This window comes from Eurosta solidaginis, chromosome 1, assembly GCF_040869045.1.
Source record: "Eurosta solidaginis isolate ZX-2024a chromosome 1, ASM4086904v1, whole genome shotgun sequence".
NCBI lineage: Eukaryota > Metazoa > Arthropoda > Insecta > Diptera > Tephritidae > Eurosta > Eurosta solidaginis.
In genome coordinates this window covers 109,843,143-109,859,851 of record NC_090319.1, presented here as the reverse complement: position 1 = coordinate 109,859,851, position 16,709 = coordinate 109,843,143, and the positions used below count along the sequence as shown (strand labels likewise).

Sequence of the window (16,709 nt, the reverse complement as noted above, 5' to 3'; positions counted from 1 at the left end):
CTCAAATATCTCAGCTGTAACTACAATTGCAAGATTTTATAGTTTTTCTCATTGCATACTTTCAAGAGTATCTCAGACATATGCATGTGTTTGTGTATTTACTCTCCGCTGCTCGTATACGTACATGGTACACATGTGTAGACGCAATTATTGTTTCGTTTATGTAGATACATAATGATTGAATATTGATGTGCATTCACGTCACTGCTTAGCATCGGCTTAGAGACGATCGCATCACCCCTTAGTTTTGCTAATATTCGTAACACTATTTTAGTTCTTGACTGACTAGTTGAACAATCTTTATCATAGTGACGAACAGCTCCAGCATAATCCGTATTGCACTCCCAATACCATGCAAAAATTAAATTATGAGATGATCCCAAAACAATCCTAAAATTAACCTCAAGACAATCTTGAAATAGATCCCGATGTTAACATCAATATGTTCCGCAGATAGGCGCGAAATGACTTCGAAGTGGTTCGGAATTGGATCCAATATAAATGATCCAGAAATTGTACTGAAACTTTCCCTGGTTTATACTGAATGCAGTAATCATCCTAAAGAGTTTCGAAATTATTCCAAGATATTCTAAAAATAATCCGTAATATAATCTCAAAATGGATGGTATGAAATTAACATATCCCAGGGAACAATTCTGAAGTGGAAGAATCCCGAAAACAATGCCAAGGATTCTCAGGAAATGCTCTAGATATGATTCCCAAATAGTCCCGATGTCATAATTAAAACATTCCCGAACTAGTCCCTACTGCACACTAAATCCCATTGCGAGGCTGGTGGTTTAAAGCTGAGTTTTTATAATTTTAGTATTTGTTTTTTTCTCAAACAGGGGAGCAGTTGATTTGAATACATTTTTTTTGTATCCATTTCAATATTTTTTGCGAACTATGTGGCTAGGTTTTATATTTTACAGTCTATGGTACATATTCATATGAGCGTTGGTATATAAATGACAGCCGCTGTCGACCCATTCATGGGAATAACACAGCTGTCCAATCAAAATATTCATACATACTCACATATAGAAAGCTCTAGGGAATCGGGCGTCAATATTTTACAGGCATTTTCCATTTTCTAATTTATTTCATATCCATGTAAGTACGAATGTATGTATGTTTGTTTATGTATGTGTTCAATTGGCGCGACTGTATCGTAGGTTAATGAATTAAAAATTAAGTACAACAACACTAAAAGCATTGAAAGACAATATCTTTTGACATTTCGCAAAGGTATGAGTGGATAGTTTCTCCTGATATCCTATGTAACTATGTAAGCACATTAGACAGGGCTACAAACCTTTTCAAAATGAATTGAGCATTTCAATAATTGTAAGTGGTTCCAGTTATTGAAATGCTCAATTAATTTTGAAAATATTTGTAGCCCTGGCTAATGTGCTTACATAGTGCAACATTCTGTAGTGATAGAGGCACTAGTTTGGGAGTCCCGCTGAAAATCCGTTTCGGTTCAGATATATGTAAATATCGTATAAGCACGACCGACGTCTACCGAAACAGGACGAAGATAAGATCCTAGGTGAGATTTAAAGAATGATACTTGAATTTACATTATTTCCTTAACATTTTGAGTTAATGACATTTTCAAATTCATATTAATTGTCTTTCCCGTGACGCCAACGGTGGAATTGAATTGAATAATGATAGGCTGAACAAGCTTTACGTATGCGGAGATGAACAAAGTAGAGCTAGGTCATGTTATTTGAATGGATAAGGACGCTCCGGTACCGAAAATATTCTTGACGATACCTAAATTTTGGCATCAGAGCAAGAGAGTTAAACGAAACAGGTGAACGAAGACTTGACATTGGTTGATTTTCCCAAACGGCGTAACTTTGGGCAATCTCTGCTAACTTCCCGTTCAGTTAGAGACATGAAACTCGACAAATGTCAGAACCCGCGGATAATGCGATACAAAAGAAAATATATTCCCACATCTTTTTGTCTATAGATTTTAATTTTATAAATGCCTCGTGATAACAGATTAGGTGGGGCTGGTGATAATAGCCGTATTATGGTTAGTCTTGTGTCAGCAAAAGAGAGGTTTCTAGATTGTGCACTTTAATGCAAGGAGCTTGAACGTTGAGAAGATGACAGAAATCTGGTTTCTTAAGAGTTTGGAGGATTCTCACTTTAACATTGCCAATTATAAGCTGCTCAGAAATGACAAAACAACAAAAAAAGGAGGAGAAGTGGCTATCTATTCAAGAGAAAACATACATATTAGGCCTATTACCATGTCTGATAGCTTGGGTAGTAATGTGGAATACCTGTTGGCGGTGGTGTACGATAATTCCACAAAATGTCTTATTTCCTATCCCTCATAAAAGTATTAGTCTTGATCCATTTTGTGATACTTTATCCTCCTACCTGGTGAACTATGATAACCTTTTTGTTTGTGGTGATTTTAACGTGAATTTTCTTGTAAGGGATATGCATACAGTTAGTTTGCTGGAAGAGATATCGGGTGTGTGTTTACATATTGTCAATATGTGTGCTCCTACGAGATATGGTAAAAACAGCTCTCCGAGTTTACTTGACTATTTTATCTCATATGACCCCTCGGATATTTTGAAATTTCACCAAATTTCCTTTATATCCGACCATGACTTATTGTTCTGTACCCTTGACCTGCCTTTTGGCCAATGTCATCCAAGTAATTGATTTACATTTAGAGATTACAATTTCTTGGATCATTACGCATTATTTTCTGATCTGTCTAATGTAAATTGGTGTCAATGTTGGAATCTTATTACAACGAATGAAATGCTTAGTTTCCTGAATAGTGAAATACAAGAAGCTTTTAATAATCATGTTCCTGAACGTGTGGTAAAGTCCAAGTCAAAGTCTTCATCCTGTGCGTGGTATAACAGTGCAATTATTGTGGCAATATGAATGAAACGAAACAAGGAGTACCGGGAATGGAAAAAACATCGCACTGAACCTTGCTGCAACTTATTTAAAGTTGACAGAAATACGGCGACAAAAATTATTCGAGCTCAAAAGCGTGAATATTTCAGGTCTAAGCTTGATTCCTCACTTCCATGCAATACATTGTGGCGTAACTTGAAGAATTTTCGTGTATATGGCAAGAAAAATGTCGATTTCAAACTAAGTGCTGATGACCTTAATATTGCTTTCGTCAGAATTCCACAAGTCAGTGTACCCATTGATAATTTTCCAGCTTGTTCAAACGCGTATTACTCGGTCACATCGTTTGAATTGTCAGCTGTGTCTGAAAATCATGTCGCGAAATGCCTTGTTAAAATAAAATCCAACGCAGTGGGTGGAGATGGGATTTCGCTAAAATTCGTGAAAATTATATTACCTTATATATTGAGTTGTCTTACCCATGTTATTAATCATTGTATCACAGCATCATTCTTCCCTGATCTGTGGAAAGATGTTGTATTTGAAAATTTCTTCAAAACAGATATGAAACTTTTAAACAAATTTTAAGTAATTTTCTTAAAACTGGATACCTTGTTGATACGCTAGCTGGTGCAGAACTACATATATTTAGAAATTTTGACTCAAAATTGAAATATTGCAATAGATTTTGAAACGATTTCACTGTGAGATACTTGCTTCATAACCGAAGGATTTTTGTATTAAAATTTTAGGGAATTGCCTTTGCATATTGCCGTTGTTGTTGTATTAATGATAAAGACACTCACCACACGTTTTGGGGTGTGTTACCGATGTTGATGGTCCTTTGCCGGATACAGATCCGGTACGTTCCGGTAACAAAGCACCATAGAGTTACTTGCCCGACCATCTCAGGAACTATTAATATGACCACATTTAACTTTCTATGCCATACCGACCATTTCCCATTTTTCCCATTTCTCTAAATTCTCGATATCGAAAAGTGGGCGTGGTTATCGTCCGATTTCGTTCATTTTCAACACCAATCTCTTCTGGGTTGAGATTAGCCCTTAAAACGAATTAGGTGAAGATATCTCAATATTTAGTCAATTTATCGGTATAACGGACAGGCAGACGGACGGACGGACATGGATAAATCAATGATTCTGATGATTTTGATAGATGGAAGTCTATATCTGTCTGGATTCCGTTATTATTCTTTACAGAAAATGCACCCAGGAGTTCTAACAAAAGCAAGAGCTTAAAGAAGGGGCTGTAAAAACAATCCTCGTATAATGAGAGAATTGCGCCAGATTGGCGCACTCAGGCGACCGTTACCGGTAAAGAATAAAAACAACAAACAGTAGAAAACCTGTTATAAATATGAACGTCAAGCCTTCAATATGTGGATCGCAGAGGATAAACCGCCATGAGTTTTGTAATAGTCGGCTATACGGTTTATATTCATTGTTTTTAACGGCATAAACTAATCGAGATGGATATAGACTTCTAGGTATATATGAAAATGATCTGGGCGAAAAAAGAAATTCCTTTAGCCATGTCTGTCCGTCCGCCCGTCCGTCTGTCCATAAGCACGATAACTTGAGTGAATTTTGAGGTATCTTAGTGAAATTTGGTTTGTGAGTTCCTGGGCACTCATCTCAGATCGCTATTTAAAATGAACAAAATCGGATTATCACCACGCCCACTTTTTCGATATGGAAAACTTCGAAAAACCAAAAAAGTGCGAAAATTCATTACCAAAGAAGGATAAAACGATGAAATTTGGTAGGTGACTGACCTTATGACGCAGAATAGAAAATTAGTAAAATTTTATACAATGGGAGTGGCACCGCCCGCTTTTAAAATAAGGTAATTTAAAAGTTTTGCAAGCTGTAATTTGGCAGCTGAGTATGTAATGTTCGGTTACACCCGAACTTAGCCTTCCTTACTTGTTTCTTTCTAATTTACTCGTTTTCTATGTATAATAATTTAATATGAAATAACTTGTAAAATAGACAATGTACAAAAATAACAAACTGGTCCTGAAGACAACAAATTAATATTGTTACGAATATTAGCAAAACTAAGGGGTGCTGCTATCTCTAAGCCGATGCTAAGCAGTGACGCGAATTCACATCAATAATTCAATCATTATATATCTACATTATTGTTTCGTAATAATTGCGTCTACACATATGTACCATGTACGTATACGAGCAGCGGAGAGTCAATGCACAAACACTTGCATATATCTGCGATACTTCTGAAAGTATGCAATGAGAAAAGCTATAAAATCGTGCAATTGTAGTTACAGCTGAGAAGTTTGAGAGGTAATGACAACTAGTGGATTCTGGAAGCGCCTAGAAGATCCGAACGTTGAAATCAGAGAGTATATAAGGCAGCAAATGTAGAGGCGCTGGAATTCAGTTTGAGTTAAGTTATCAAGCAGTTTAGATTAAGACGCCATCTAGCGTGCCATAGCAGTATTATTTTGAAAGTAGAGTTTCCTTTGAGCTATGGATCAGTTTGGTTGTTAAGCCAGCTAGTTGCAAAGTATAAGTGTTATTGTGAAGTACTTTAATAAAGGCCATTTTTCCATTATTCAATATTGGAGTTATTTATTCAACAGTTTAGTGATTCGAACTTAGCAGAAAGGCAAATAAGAGGATTTGCATGTAAAATTCGTTACAATTGGTGTCAGAAGAGGACAACAAGGACATGGCAAAGTTCAGTGAATTGAAGATCCAGCAACTGGAGAAGGAGTTGGAGAGCCGTGGATTGAATACAAGCGGCGTTAAATTCGAACTTCAGGCACGGCTACGAGAGGCAATGGAAGCAGAGGGAATTGATGTGGACGAGTATGTCTTTTATCCTGATGGGGACGAGACAACAACAAAAATTGAAGAGAAAAACGAAACATCGCAGACAGTTACGAGCACAGAATTGAACATGATTTTGGCTGCAATATCTGCTCAAACATCGACAATGTCATCTCAACTAAAAGAACAGAAAACGTATGTGTCATCTCAACTAGAAGAACAGAAAACGTATATGTCATCACAGATGGAATCCCAAGAGACACGAATAACATACAAGATGGAAACTCAACTGGAAGAACAGAAAACATATATGGCATCCAAGATGGAATCACAGGAGACACTTATTACAGAAATGTCGTCAGAAATAACATCGAAGATTGAAGCACAAGAAACGCGTATTTCAGAAATGTCGACACAGATTACATCCAAGATGGAAACACAAGAGGAGCGCGTATCATTACAGGTGGCACAAATGTCTTCGCAGTTAGAAGCACAGAATACAAAAATTGTACAGCTCTAGGACAAAATGGATACCGAGATAGAAGCTTTGAGAGGTCGTATACAGGAGTTGCACATAAATCGCCCAACAGTTTCAGCGAGTAATCCAAAGGTAAAGACACCATCCTTTGACGTTTCTGTTCCTTTCCAGGTCTTTAAGCTACAATTTGAGAAGACCGCAACAGTGAACAATTGGAATGCTGAAGATAAAGTTGCTGCATTGTTCGTAGCTTTAAAAGGACCACCTGTGGAAATCTTATAGACCATCCCAGAGTACGAGCGGAACAACTACGAAACATTGATGAGCGCTTTAGAGAGACGTTACGGAAGCGAGCATGGGAAACAGATATTCCAAATTGAGTTGCAAAACCGCTACCAAAAAGCAAATGAGACATTGCAGGTATTTGCTTCAGTTATTGAAAGATTGGCTCATCTTGCAAATGCGGACGCACCCGTGGAATACACCGAGAGGGTAAAAATCCACAGTTTCATAAATGGCATACGGGACGCCGAAACAAAGCGAGCTACATACGCAAACCCAAAGCCAACATTCGCAGAAACGGTGTCACAAGCTCTGATTAAGGAAACAGCGACGCTTCTGTGTAAGCCAGTTTTCAAAGCACGCCGTGTAGAAGTAGAAAGGCCAGAGTGGGTAGAGGCAATATTGGAGGCGCTGAAAGGATCGAAAAAGCGGAGTGAAAAAGTTATCAAATGCTTCAAATGCGGGAAGTCCGGTCACATTGCACGTCATTGCGATCTTGGTCCTAATAGTTCCAACAATGTGGGTGGCCGTAAACGCAAAGCTGGAGGAGATGAGCAAGAGCGAGTAAGAGGTAGAGATCGAGAGCTTGATCCAGCTATTGAATGCCCTGTGATATCTGTGTTGCAAATTGGTAGAAAATCGAGCAGTCTTACCATCAGAGGGAATGTGGATAGTAAAGAACGTGTACTGACTGTAGATACGGGCGCATCTCATTCCTTGATCCGATCTGACTTGGTCAACAGGAGAATAAAACCGTTACCTGGAGCAAAGTTGCGTACGGTCACTGGCGAGTATAACCAAGTTTAGGGAGAAGTGATATGTGAAGTCTTGATTGGAAAGGTCCGGTTTTACACAAATTCGTTGTGGCGAAGAACGTTGAAGAAGTCATATTGGGAGTGGATTTCTTGGTTGACCATCACATCAAGATCGATATGCAGAGAAGGGTGATGCGTTATTAGAACCAGGATATACCACTTAATTTCAAGTTGGAGAAAGGGTTCAGTAATAATCGAGTACTGGTGGAGAAGACTCGACAAAAACCACGGAAGTCAAAGGCAAAGGTTAATAGGTCGAATGGGCCAAATAAAGCAAAATCAAAAGTACCTGCGAGAGAAACATTGGCATTGACAAAACCTAAAAGACGCAGGAAAACGAAGCAACGAATTTCCGAGAAAGAATGCGAGGGTAGTTTCAAGCCAGAGTGCACTACTGTTGTGAAACGTGGGAACGATACTGATTATGCGAAGCCAATCCGTCAAGCGCAAGCTCTACGAAGTATTTCATTGGCCAAGCTACAGAGTGCGAGGGAACGATCCAGGATAATGAGTAGTAAGACGAAACACAGGTACAACAAGGAAAATAATTTGGAAGGTTTCCGGGAGGGAGATTTGGTACTGCTATACAACCCTTTCCGGCGGAAAGGTGTTCCATCCAAATATCGGTGCAGTTGGGAAGGCATGTACAGAGTTGTGAAGACGATCAGTGATGTCATCTACCGCATACAAGCAATTGGGAAATCACGAAATAGAAGAGTGGTACATTTGGCGATGCTAGCAGCGTATAGATCGGGAGATTTGTCTGATGTACGTATACGAGCAGCGGAGAGCCAATGCACAAACACATGCATATATCTGAGATACTCCTGAAAGTATGCAATGAGAAAAGCTATAAAATCGTGCAATTGTAGTTACAGCTGAGAAGTTTGAGAGCTAATGGCAACTAGTAGATTCTGGAAGTGCCTAGAAGATGCGAACGTTGAAATCAGAGAGTATATAAGGCAGCAAATGTAGAGGCGCTGGAATTCAGTTTGAGTTGAGCTATCAAGCAGTTTCGATTAAGACGCAATCTGGCGAGCCATAGCAGTATTATTTTGAAAGTAGAGTTTCATTTGAGCTATCAATCAGTTTGGTTGTTAAGCCAGCTAGTTGCAAAGTATAAGTGTTATTGTGAAGTACTTTAATAAAGGCCATTTTTCCATTATTCAATATTGGAGTTATTTATTCAACAGTTTAGTGATTCGAACTTAGCAGAAGGGCAAATAAGAGGATTTGCATGTAAAATTCGTTACAATATAATAAACAAATTTTTTGTGACATTTTTTAAAGTAACCTAACGCGATCTGTCACAAAATATCAAAGTTGGCTAAGTTGAAATACAATATGTCGATAATTTGCTTTTCTAATCAATTTCAAATATATTCCAATGATATTAAATTTGTTGTTGTTGGCGGCCACCGTGGTGTGATGGTAGCGTGCTCCGCCTATCACACCGTACGCCCTGGGTTCAACTCCCGGGCAAAGCAACATCAAAATTTTAGAAATAAGGTTTTTCAATTAGAAGAAATTTTTCTAAGCGGGGTCGCCCCTCGGCAGTGACTGGCAAGCGCTCCGAGTGTATTTCTGCCATGAAAAGCTCTCAGTGAAAACTCATCTGCCTTGCAGATGCCGTTCGGAGTCGGCATAAAACATGTAGGTCCCGTCCGGCCAATTTGTAGGGAAAATCAAGAGGAGCACGACGCAAATTGGAAGAGAAGCTTGGCCTTAGATCTCTTCGGAGGTTATAGCGCATTACATTTATTTATTTTTTTTTTTATTAAATTTGTTTCAGCTAATTTCGTTTAAACAAAGTCAACATATTTAATGAGTCACATGCGACACTCATTTAATTAATTTCCCAAACCCATAAAATTCAAAAATGTGTTAAAATTTGTTTGCTTAGCGCAAAAAAAATACATTAATAATTATAACATTGTAAAAACGCTACACAATCTCATTTATATTTTCGTCATCACGTGGGTCTAAGTGCGTTTGTCAAAATGATTTCTCGTGGGGCTCAGCCACAACAAAACAATTATTCCGAACGACTGCAAAAAAAGCGCTTTCAAAATTAAACAAATAACATAAATAATAAAGAGAGTGGTTCCATGATTCCTGATATTTTTATCACAATTGATTCATCCAATTTTTTTAAATGACATAATTCCGCAAAATCTCTAGTGCAAATTTCATTAAATATTCTTCGTTAACTGCCGTCGCCTAAGTGTATAGCCCCGTAAATCATTGGAAGAACTTTTTTCTTGAATACTCACAGACCCTCTCCATCTGATGTTGTCATGATCCATGCTTCTGCGCAATGCAGCAGAACGGGTACGATAAGTATTACAAGTATGATTTTCGTTTGCCGAGAGAGGACTTTACTTTTCAATTACCTACCAAGTCCAAAGTATAATATATTGGCAAGAGTGATTCTTCGCTGAATTTCAGAGCTACTGTTGTTGTTCGTGGTAATGCTGGTTCCTAAACAAATGAAGTATTTAACTATTTCGATATTATGGCTGTTCTTTGCTTGGTAACAGCAGGTACATCGTTTAGTCCTCCTTTACCATCAAACTAATCTTTTCCGCTTCTTTTTCCAGTTTGGAGTAAGCAGAACTAACGGCGCTGGAGTTCAGACCGATGATAATAACGCCATCAGCATACGCTAGAAATTGCGCGCTTTTATAGAATACTACAAGGTTCGGCAGACGTTGTCCTGCCCTAAATTTGGCCTATCTGCATACATTTCAATAAGCTTTTTCCGTCTGACTCTGCCCTCCCCCCTCTTCACTTTTTCCTAATCTCTTTATTCACTCCTCCCTCCGTCTTTTTCGCTTCATCTATCTCCATCTTCGTCTCATTCTATCTCTTTCTCAATCTCTTTCTCTCTTTTCTCTTCTCGTGAGGCTTACGCAACTTGTGTGAACATTTTAGCCTTTCTTTTTATATATGTAGATAGATTTTTATTTTTCATACTTAACTATAATATTAAAACGAAATGCAGATTTTCGTTGCTTTTGAAATTCGGCTTAAAAATTGCACATGGAACAACTCAAGACTCTCCTGAATTAAAAAAAATGTCATAGTACCTCTAAATCGCGGGCCCCCTCAGAAACCCCCCACCCTCTCGGCGGGCCTGGTGATGTGCTTTACTTGATATCATTCGCTATAATACCTTTTATTGATAAGAACGTTGTTTAATTAAACACCAACCAATTACATGGAAGTATATCCGCACCCCTGAAAATGTGAGTACCGGTGCGTATACGTAACATTTTGTTATTACGCATAAACAAATAAAAAAAATTGCAATAAAATAATATTGCGACTATAAGCTGAGATATAAACTATCCTATATTTCAAATTAGGTCAAACTACACACGGGATGCAAAACAAATTCAAAATCGGTTCAGTAGTTTAGGAGTCCATTGGCGCCCAACATAGTGACGCGTGATTTTTATATATTAAGATTGTTCCAGAGCTGTCAAGTTCTGCAGCTAGTATAATTTTCTCCAGCATCAATTTAAAGAAATCGCACGATAGGGAGTCTTCCTGTCTAAAAGTTTGTTTATATTCGAACGGCTCGGGGAGGTATTTCCCAATTCTAACTGAGCTGATGGTGTTGCTCAAATTCATTTTGCACAGCCATATAATTTTTGCGGGGAAACAAAATTCTGACATAGCGACAAAGAAGCAGGTGTATGCGCCTTACTATCTCCTCGCCACCGCATTTGAATTAAGGCGCCCTCGGCTTTGTCGTTTATACGTATGAATGATGCCGCTCCGGCTAAGAAAGTAGTGGGAGACGATTAAACTCCCTTGGTGTAGTCGGTTAGAGCTAGTTAGCAGAGCGAAGAAGCGACTAGGTTGCTTTGTGACTCCAATTGGGAACACAAAAGGAGCCAAACTCGTCTCTAACTATTTCATTTAACTCAGAGGAGATTTGGATAGGACTTCTTTATGATTATTGGCATGATATCATCTACACTATAAGACTAAAATCCATTTAATACTAAACAGACATCTAGAAAGTATAGTCCTATACATAAAATTTCGCTTTGATGAGTAGCTCATCGCCTGAGCATTGCTATGGCAGTGGTTTGGAGCCAAGCCGCGATAAGCGCGAATAAATAGTGGTAGGAAGTTGGCTAGCATTTTCTAAAAAAATTCTTGAAAAATTTATTTCGCTTTTAAGAACTCATAGGATTCAAGACGTCCAGAAATAAACAGACCCTTTAACTGTCAGATCACTGTTGTGGTTTTCAGGCGTAAGTAATCGGTGATGTAAAGCGTATTTGATGGTTGAGTTGGCAGAGAAAGTTCTTTTGCGGAGCAGCATTTAATGATCTCAAGGCCAGCGAAATATTTTTACAATAAAAACCAAATATTCGATTTTGTATTCATTTTCTGATCCAGCAATCTCAAACAAAAGTATAAAATAAAACAATGACCTCGTCATTACTTATGTATTCAATTAATGTAAAAATATTTGCGCCATGCCAAGTAAAAAATTACGGTCAATTGTGGCTTGCAGCATTAACACAAAACCCATAAAACAGTGTAAATAATCCTTTGCATTCAGCTAAAGATCTCTAGGTGAAATGAAGAACCACAAATTTAATCACCGCTTAACTCGAACTGACTAACTACTCCATTGTGAACGAGAACTAGAGAGAATTGAAAATTGTTTAGAAAGAAGCGCACAACGCGGTACGATCGTCATCTGCTGTTCAGTCAGTTTAGATTTCGCAAGCGCGATTTACCTTCGAAGGGATTTAGGCCGAGCTTATCTTCCAATTTGCGTCGTGCTCCTTTTGGATTTTTCCCTACGAATTGGCCGAGACCTACGTGTTTTATTCTGACTCCGCAATACGAATGTGTTTTCACTAAGGAGCTTTTCATGGAAGAAATCGACTGCTGTAGTTTTGAAAACTCCTTATCTCAGAACACGTGTGAATAACACTCTATTTCAATTATTATTTTTTTTTTTCAAAAACGCCCTATTCCAGAATACGGCTGAGGACACCCTAGCTCAGATTTCTCTTCAAAAGTTCAGTATTTGAGCTGAAATTCAGTACATTTTGACATTAGCTTTGGTATTTATGAAACAAATTCTGTGATATGGCAATCTTGAAACATTTCCTGAGTTAGGGCGTTTTCGAAACGGCAGCAGAGATACTGTGATATTTCACTCAGCATCAATATACACTCGGAGTGTTTGCTAAATCACTGCCGAGTGGCGACCACGCTTAGAAAAACTGTTTTCTAGTTGAAATACTTTTTTTATTTTTGATATAGCTTTGCCTTGGTGAGGTAGGCGGAGCACGCTACCATGACACCCCGTCGGATAAGGAAATGTCAATTTAATTGAGTTTAAGTATAAATATAAAAGAGGCTTCCTAGCTAATGTCGATAAAAAAAAATTAATATATTTTTCTATTATTAAGCGAAAATATTTGATTATAGATTAACGTATTTCGAAAAATATTTGTTATTGTCACAAGTTGATGTAGGGTCATGAACTGGTTCTCTGTCGCATGACAGAGGAGCACTCTATAAGATACTCCAATATAAGAAACAGCACACAGCAGGTTTTGCAAAGTGCAACTTTGCACATTTATACATATTTACATATATAATAGATACATATTTAACCTGAGCATGACGCATTAAAGCCGCACAAAGAGAATTAAAGTGAGTGAAGGTGTTTCGGCGCCAAATTATTGGGTTTTTTTTAATTTAGTTTTTAGCGTTTTTGCACAATAGTTCAAGGGAAAGAAGTCACTGTAAATGGAACGTATTTTTGTGATAATTATTCCCTATTGTCCTCCATTACATATTCGTGTCGTATAAGGATATTTTGTTTGTACATAATTACGTTTCGAATGATATCATCAACTTCAAGATTTTTATGCAAATATTTTTAGCTACAGCCAATTTTATATTGATTTAACCTTACACTGAAAGAAAGAGACAGATAAAATCTACCGAAATACGGGTCAATCCAACCGAAATTTCTGTCAATTTTTATCCATCGCAAGAAGATTTTGAATCAACTGCGCACAAATCGTTGATTCGTAATTGACCGTTTTAGTAGTCAAATGAACAAAAAAGTTGTTGGGACAGCTTTGTACGACAGTACCTATGTTGCCATATACACACTACATACGTAAATATGTGAATGCATAAATACGCATGCGTGCTACATATATATACATATGTACGCACTTACTAACTTCAATTGAGCGTACATCAAATTTGCTTGCACACATTAAACATTATACACTTTATTATTTTGTTTTATTAAACGCACTTTCACCAAATTTTATATTTTATAATTTATTTAATTTATAATTTGAACTTCGCTTTGCAAATAGAAATGAAAATAGTAGTCACAAAACTGATTCGCAATTCTTTTTGTTGCAGCTCAGCTCATTCTCAATTTCTTCTCTCGCATGTAGTTGCCACACTTGATTGTTTCGAACAAAACTTGTAGTATAAATGTTTGACATAACATTTTAAATGCAGAACTTGTAAGTTGTAGAAAAGTAAAGAATCAAATTGCAGGAAGTTAATTCACCACTGGAGTAATTTTACATGTAATTCGTTTAATTTTCGTAACACTTTAAGTTGAAGCGATTCCAAAACAACTCAAATTTTTATGTTGTCGGAAACATCAACATTAAAAAGGGATGTTTTTTATTATCTTATTAGATTCGTTCGCGTTAGTGAAAATTCGTAAACACTTGAACAAAATGTTACTAACTTTGTAAAAATCCTGTTCGCTCAAACTTTTGCAACAAGAGGGTGCAATTTTGCATTTCGCTTGGAGGAGAAGTTGCAAAATTGTACCCGATAAATAGTTGTCCCGGTATCTCATAATTTTTGCACAGTAAATTCAAAAAAAGGTTTTACGTTTTGTATTGATAACTGAAAAATCACTTTTTTGTTGTTTTCCCATTTTGTGTGTTTTTTCGATTTGGTGGTTTTCTTATTTTTGCGTTTTTTTAACACGTGGCACCATCGTCATAAGTACAAAGTAAATAGCGCAGTGAGCGTAAAATTCTCTTTGAAATTTGCTCATGTATTGACTGTTGATCGCTGTTGAAGTGACCAGTGAGATCAGTTGTGTTAACAGAAAAATTAGTTAGATTGATTCGGAATCTGCCAATTTTACAGAATTTTATTAACTAAAAAGCGACAATTTCTCTTCTGTTGAAATGACTAAAGTAATTTGTTCGCTTGACAAAGAACTCGGTCGAATTAACCGTAATTCGGTCAATTTCACCGAATCTGCGTTAAGTCAAAAACAACAGAACCGATTTGTTGATTTTGTTAGCACCAGTTCTTTCAGTGTATGTACACCAGCTTAATTGAATCAAGGGCGTTTAAAGGAAAATTATTTGTTGTACCTACTAATTGGATTTAAATTTCCTAATTTCACCTCCGATATACTGAGCTACTACACAGGAGTCATTTTTTATGTTCCAAAAATAGCAATTTAAGCAAAGGTATTCGTACCGAAACCTTTTTCCAATGGGGGAAACGGTGCGGTTCATACTGGGTTTTGAAAAACAGGGGAGGAGAAGCCCCCCTTCTTTAAAAGCCTTGATGTTTTGGAATGGTGCTAGATATTGTTTTCGCAGCGGCGGATTTGCACACTACGTTTCCACCCAACCCCAACTTCGTGTTTGCCTGCTTCGAACGGCTGCTAAAACATATCTAAAAATATCGGGAGAGGTTTCAAAAGACGCAGTATCAATAATCCGGAAGAGAATATCAAACATTTATTTTCTGTCAGAAGCTACATATTTTGCATAAAAGAGTTGGCGAAAAAGGTGTGTGGGCTCAACGGAAACGCAGTGTACAGGCACCATAGCCTAAAGCCGAGAGAGGCAGAATTAACGGGTGTCAAAATTTGAGTCAGCTGATAAACAAAAATATTTTTAATTCAGCTGCTTTTGAAATTGTATTCGTGTATGTGAAATATTATTACCCAGCAAATATTCCGAGGGATAAGCCAAATATGGTATCTTCAGCATAGACATCAAAATATCGAAAAGAACCGATAACCTGATTTTTAAAGTGACTTTCGAGGTTTCATCCTGCGTCTCTCTCTAAACCCCGCTGACCACGCCGTATGCGCCTCCATATTAAACATCCTGTCAAAACGCTGCCAAATCGTTAAAAGTAGACATATTGAACAACTTGTCAGGTAGTTGACGGATAAGATATCACTGTTTTGTACAAAATTGTCCATTGCAATTGAATTTTTATTTAATTTAAACATCTGATATGACAATTTGTTTATTTCTATTCAAAGCCGGCCTAGTTTAAAAATTATATAATTTTAGTTTTCCCATAATTTTATCAAATTGTAGTCATAAAACACTTGAGCGTTATCTCTTTCTGAGACTCATATTTTAACATATTTCGGACTCATTTTGAGAGATATGAGCACTTCCAAAATATGTGAGGGGATAATAATTCATCTTTTCAGTATAATTTAAAATAAGACTGCATTATTCTTAAACTTTTCTTTATTCAGTCGTTGCAGTTTGCAATAGAAACTCATTTACGCATCTTAAAAACCTCTCGCATGTGCACACCACGCAAAGTAACAGCCGACGGCTGCCCAGAGAGCGAGAATCATGCAAAAGATTACCACACTTGCCAGCAATGCCGAAAAAAGAACGGGCGTTCGAGAAAATATTTGATCCTAAGCCAACCAGTTCATCAAAGGTGTATCATAATGCGAATAATCTGAAAGTCAGATTCGGTCATATTGTGGTGAATAGCAAACTAGTTTTCTGTTTTGCAACACTTGAAAAACTATCTCAGTTCTTCAGCAGGCTAAGGCAAACTTGCGTTCACTATAGAGTCAGATTTTTCATCCGCCAAATCGAAGCCGAAAAGTCAAAACGTAGAAAGGTGCAAATAACAAGTCTTTGAAGATATGTCTTTGTTGAAATTCATATCCATGCGAATATGGAGTTTGTTGATTCCGTTATGTATTTCGTTAATCACACTTGTTCTGTTTAATATTTCCTTTATGGATTGCCTAGGGGCGTAAATTATTTAAATCCGCCACTGATTATATTGGGTATAAAAAAAGGAAATAAAATTATGTAAATTTCTGTTGAAAAATTTTGCAGGCAAGTACAATTATCTTTCTGGCATTTATTAGCCGTAGTATTATGTAGAGAGCAGATGGTGAGGCGGGCACGTGTCTTTAGAGATAGCCACTCTGTACAAAGGGCTTTGGAATTTTATTCTAAATACTTCAGAAACTACAGCAGTAAAGACGATGCCGAAGATCGTAACAAGCTTATTTCTGTTTTTGAATTTTTTAAAGTTTTTAGTTTTGTTCTAAAGCCAGAGGTGTCTATGAGTTTTTGAATTTTTTTAAAC

At 37.2% G+C, this 16,709-nt stretch overlaps 2 protein-coding genes across 8 annotated transcripts in view; both read right to left on the bottom strand.

Annotated features, from left to right (window-relative positions):
* Hs6st (heparan sulfate 6-O-sulfotransferase) overlaps positions 1-16,709 on the bottom strand; it is an 812,621-nt gene that overhangs the window by 30,571 nt on the left and 765,341 nt on the right. The window lies entirely within an intron of this gene.
* Positions 1-16,709, bottom strand: part of LOC137236719 (uncharacterized) — a 296,244-nt gene that overhangs the window by 211,602 nt on the left and 67,933 nt on the right. The window lies entirely within an intron of this gene.